At 51.1% G+C, this 5,653-nt stretch overlaps 1 protein-coding gene across 13 annotated transcripts in view; it reads left to right on the top strand.

Annotated features, from left to right (window-relative positions):
* The window catches only part of Bcor (BCL6 corepressor), a 123,578-nt gene that overhangs the window by 92,479 nt on the left and 25,446 nt on the right, over nt 1-5,653 (top strand). The window lies entirely within an intron of this gene.

The raw sequence follows: 5,653 nt of genomic DNA, 5'->3' as shown, positions 1-5,653 counted from the left end.
ATTTTACAGTACACTATACTCAGCTCTCATCTTCTTGGGGGGGGGTCTGCCCTACCCAGGGCTCCATGGCTCTCCCATTTTACAGTACACTGTACTCAGCTCTCATCTTCTTAGGAGAGGGTCCAGAGAAGCGACCCTCTAGTCTGACCGAAGGAAGCTCACCGAGAAGGTAGGAAGGGTTTGCAGTCCTTACTCTACCGGTGGCCTTGGGAGCATGTCCTAAGGGCTCAAATTCTGCCTGAACCCACTCAAAAGTTTATGTTTGTTTGAAATTTGATGGTGAAGAGCAAAGGAGTGGTGAAGGCTCCCGCAACGGAACTCTGGGAGTTCCCGTGAGAACACAGGGTTCCAGGGGTTAACTAGAGTCTTTGGGGAGGGTGGCTGCCCAAGGGAGAACTGGTAGAGTTTCTGGAAGGCCTGAGGGCATTTCTGGCCTGTACTCTTACCTCTTCAGGCTGAGACCTTGGCTGGGAGCTGTGAGGAGGGGCAGAAGGGGCTAGTGAGCTCTGAGCAGGGAGAGTGTGCTGGAAAAGACAGTCCCTTTGTTGCAGACTCCTGACATCAAGCCCTGCAGAGGGGGCCACCCCTCCTCCTCCTTTCTCCCTCCACTGCCACTGAGGGCCAAGTTTATTCCCTATCCTGGTGGCTCTCTGCTGTGATCCTGGAGACTCAGGAAGAAACTGGGGAGGCTCTGTGTGCTGGGAAGATCAGGTCTGTGTGAGCATTTGCCATCGTCCGGCTCCTCCGCCCCTGCTCCCTGACTTAGTCTTTTACTCATGTAAAATTTGGGTTTGTGGGTGGTGACACCCACAGAGCCAGCGGTTGTGGTTTGGAGTGTGCACCTGGGCAGCCTGGCTCACACACCTCTAACCCCACACCTCAGATAGATGCTAAATGGCTCAGGATCTGGGAGCAATTTGAGGGTCCCCTACTCATCAGCTATATGACATCTGGGAAAGCAGCCCAGGAGGACCCGCCCTGCACTGCACATCCGGGAAAGCATTTTCTTTTCATTTCCCACCCCCACATAGGCCCTCCCCCCAACATTCTAAAATAAGAACATCTTCCCCCTCCCTTCCTTGACACCCAGAGCGTGGTGCTGCTGTGACTCAGTCTGCGTTTGGAGCAACCCCAGGAAGGGCTGGCACTAGCTTTAGGCTTGGGTGAAATCCACACCAGTCGCGTTTCCCCCCTCCTGGTCTGGCCCCTCTGTAGCCTCAGCTCCCCACCCACGATAGATAGAAGACCCTGTTGCCATTCCGTGACTCAGTATATGAACAGCATGTTCAGTGGAGTCAGATGCTGTTTGATGGGGTTAAGCAGCTCCAGCTATTGCCAGGCAGAACTCAAGTCCATAGTGCAACCAAAGCCTCTAGAAAACACAGGGCCAAATATTTACAGAGGGGGACCAAGGTTGAAGCGATTCGGCCACCTGCCCAGGGACACAGGGTGGGTGAGGGTGAGAGCCATAGAGAACTGACAGGCTTCTTTCCTCGGGATCTCACCCAGCACACTGACTGGAACCGGGCTACCTATGTACCACCTGAGCTAGATGCTGCGACAGACAGACAGACAGACATGTCCAATCTTTAGCTGCTGCCCACATAATTGCCTGTAGGATGGAAGAAGGGCCTAGGGAAAGAACTTTAGAGAAGCTTCAAAGAAGGATTGCCAGTGTTTGAGAAGTTTCGTCTCTGGGTGCAGGTAGCATCGGTGGCAATGGAAAGTGATCTGCCACAGTGTGGTAGCGGTGGGGACAACAGAGACAGTTAAGCCTAGTGTTGTCTCTCCCTTCACTACCTTTTCCTCGACCTCCTCCCTGTTACCTGCAAAGGTAAATTTTAAATGCCCTTAAAGAAGAAACAAGTAAGTTGGCTGTGGTGGTATAGGACTTTAGTCCCAGCAGAGACAGATCCGTCTCTTGAGTTCCAGGCTAGCCAGGATAGAAAGACCTTGTCTAAAAGCATGCTAAATGGTGTTGATAGGTACACCTTGGGGGGGGGGTCACCTCATGTCTTTTCAGAACATGAAGCAATTGGGCTCTTTTCAGAGATGCCTGGGGTTGGAGGGACAGCACCTAATCTTGATCCCTCTGACCTGCTTCTGCCACTCAGGCCAAGCATGGATCCTCCAGCCACAACCTTTGGCTCAGGAGCAAATGATTGCTCAAAGTCTGTTCAGGTGACTCCGCTGCTCTCAGTTAAACACAGTACATTCTAAGAGCTGCCGCCGCATCCCATGCAGACCTGCCACATGTAGGTTCCCCCAGACCTCCGTTCCAGCAGGCAGATACTGCAGTTAGGAATCACCCAGTTCCATAAGAATCAGACTGCCATCCCTGCCTGGCTCGCCTCGGAGCCACCTTTTCTTTGCATTTCCTTTCTCACCCTTGGTTGTCTCTCCACGACTGGCAGAAAGGATTAAAACCCCAAGCCACGTTAAAGCTAGCAACTTGCCCTCAGAACAGGCTGGTGCTTGTAATGTGCGTTTTCATGAGTGACGTCCCACATCTTGGCACTTCTGGAGGCATAGCCTGCATATGGAAGAAGGGGTAAAGAACGAGCCTCTTCCTTACATATAGCAGCCAATGCCTTGAGATAGTCTGTCTTCCATCCACCATATCCCACAGCCAAGGGTCATCAAAGTCATCTCTGAAGCACTTTGCTTTAGAGGTAGAGAGGAAAATCCTGGCTATTTTACTAGGACTTTCTAGAAACTGGATGGAATGAAGTGTTGCACTCTGTTGCCTTTTGGTCTCTCTGTTTTTTTTTTTTTTTTGTGTGTGTGTGTTTTTTTTTGTTTGTTTGTTTGGTTTGCTTTTTTTTGTTTTTGTTTTTTTTGGTTTTTTTTTTCACCCAGGAGTTTGGGTGATGATACTCCCTGCTCCTCTATGGCTTCGTGGAACCAGGATGCTTCTCCTGAGTGAGTGTATTTCTGCTGGGCGCTTGGACTGCCTTTGTTTGTCACCCTAGAGAAGGGCCTCCTGCCTAGCAGGGCCCATAGTCATTGACCCTTCCTGTTTTGATCTGTTGTTCTTTAGCCAGGCACCTGAAGAGTTAAAAGTCTTTAGCTTGTTGCAATGAAATTATGGCTGGCTGTGGCCCTGCTGTTTCTTCAACAGACCCACCTCCACTTTTTTTTTTGTTTTTGTGTTGTTGTTTGTTTGTTTTTCAAGACAGGGTTTCTCTGTGTAGACCTGGCTGTCCTGGAACTCACTCTGTAGACCAGGCTGGCCTCAAACTCAGAAATCCGCCTGCCTCTGCCTCCCAAGTGCTGGGATTGAAGGCGTGGGCCACCACTGCCCGGCTCTACCTCCACTTTTAAACAGTTCAAAAAAAGTTCACGGGGAAGCTAAAGATTTTAAGTGTGGGTACACAAGTGTGCACAAGCACTTGTGCACATATGTGTGCAGTCTACAGTGTGCCTCCTCCTGGGTTAGCCCCCTCCCCACAACTACATACCAAGGAGAATGAAATGCATTCCAGGCCTTAACTCTCAGTCTGTCCCTGTGTCTTTGACACTTCATTTTGATGGCTAGTGTTATTTATCTGTGACAATAATATTGGAAAAAAAATGATGAGCGAACCCCAGAGAGAGGTTAAAGTTTCAGTTCCCCAGGCTGTCCCAGGTTGTCCCAGGTGCCTCACAGCCCCTGTGGCCTTTTCTGGAAAAACAAAGGAATGATGACACTATTGGGCTTTTGTGGGGAAGAGGTCAGGCCTTCCCTAAAGAAACACAATCCTGCTGAATGTCATTGTTCTTGAGGGTCCCTGAGGTACTCTTCCCAAGGTGGGCTATGTAGGACACAGCTGGGTTTCAAGCCTGAGGAACTGGACCAGGGAGATTTGACTTTTCTCAGACTGGTTCTTCTGAACCTTTTTCCTGGGGATTGATTCTGAAGTCCTCCTGTCCCCAGTAGGATTTCTGCACTTCATCAGGGCTCCATGAGGGCACGACCTGGTCCCTGCAGCTGCCTGCTGTCCAGAAACAGTGCTCTACTTGACCAGGCCTGCCCGCAATGTAGTCGGTCCCTTTGTTGTGCAAGTGGGCAGGAGACCCTCAGGAAAGGGACACTCGATGGAATGGGTCTTGGGTCTCTGCAGTCTCGGTGATGTGCCATTCCTTGCTTGTTTTGTATATTCTAAAGAGGAGAAACAGTGAGCAGTTTCCACACAACCTTCCTCAGCACCCCAGTCGGTTCCTCCATGCACTGTGGTGGCTAGGCCATTTGGAGTTCCCCTGTCTGAAGAAAGAGACCCTTCCCAGGAAAATAGCTTCGCCAAAGTCCATTCCCATGATGCCTTCCCGGATTCCAGCCTCTTCAGGGCCCTCCCCTTCCAGCTTCATTGTTGAGCTCTAACTGTGCGTGGTGTGTTGGTGCGTGTTGTTCTATGGTTGGGGGCCGGTGGGGTTTGCTGGTGGACAAAAGGCCTAGTTAGGACAAAGAAAGGAGCATAGCCGAGCTTTTGGATTCAGTCCTCTCAAGCCCTCCCCACCCCCACCCCAGTCCCTGGCAGAAGAGTCCCTGGACGGGGTGCCTCCACCCAACCGACCTGGCAGTCTGCTTCTCCTGTGCTAAAGTGTAAAAGCAAGCATTTGCATATTTTCTCCTGCTAACAAAGGAAATGTGTCGACTTAAGGGAACATTTGGGCTTTCGGAAACTGTGTGGGTGGGTGTGTGAGGGAGGAGAAAGAAAAGTTCCCCTGATGATCTATCTGCACACCAATTATTTCACACTCGGGTTTGGGTCCCGTGGAAAAATGCCGTGACCTGTCCTGGACAAGGGAAACTGAGATGTGTTTGTGAGCAGGGAATTGCCGAGGGCCATCGGTCCCAGGCATTAAAGGCTCCCCTACTTATTAACCCAGCATTTAACAGCAGGATATGGGCTGAAGCGCAGTCAAAAGAAACGGCTCAACCTCCAAAGAGCAATTAAAATCCTGCACGAGGATAAATCACGCGCCGTGATAATCCTGTTAATAAAATGCAGCTTGTCCTGACCCTTCACTCACGCAGCAAACTAGAATATGGTGTGGGTAGGGGCGGTGGGCTGAGAAGGTGAGTGGGGGAGGTGGTCTGGGCTCCTTTGCGCCCTTCCCTCCACAGCCTCCCCCTCCCACGGGTGGAAAATGGGTGGCTTTTGCTGTTCCCTGTGTGCCAGCGGCTCGAAGCCCATCAGCACCAGCCCTGGCTGCAAAGACTTATATGCGCTAATGATTTCTTGTCCCCAGCGAGCAGGCGTCATTGAATTACTCAGCCGCCTCCCCCTGCAGCTCCCAGGCAAAACCACCCCTGTTAGGTGCTTAATCTAATCCAGGGCTCCAGTAGAGAGGTTCACCAGCCCACTGGACTCTCTCTTTCACCCTCGATCTTCTTCAGGTTGGGTAAAGGACAGCTTGGAAATTCAGTCCTAACAATGTGTCGTAATTTGAGTCCCAAACCTGCCATCACCACCACCTCACTGTTCCTGCCTCTACCACCCCAAGAGAGATGAGTGTGCCAGCGATCTAACAACCTGTGTCTTTCTAGTCCCTCCTCAAATATGGCTTCTTTCTCTGGCAAAAGGGTGGACAGGCCCAGACCTGTGACTAGGATGGGTTTCTTCCTGTTAGCTTGAGTCTGATCTCCTCCGTCACTGTGGGACAGGTGTGT

This window comes from Grammomys surdaster, unplaced genomic scaffold (assembly GCF_004785775.1).
Source record: "Grammomys surdaster isolate TR1022 unplaced genomic scaffold, NIH_TR_1.0 182, whole genome shotgun sequence".
NCBI classification, from domain to species: Eukaryota; Metazoa; Chordata; class Mammalia; order Rodentia; family Muridae; genus Grammomys; species Grammomys surdaster.
The sequence above is the reverse complement of the archived record's forward strand: the minus strand, read 5'-3'. Positions and strand labels throughout refer to the sequence as shown.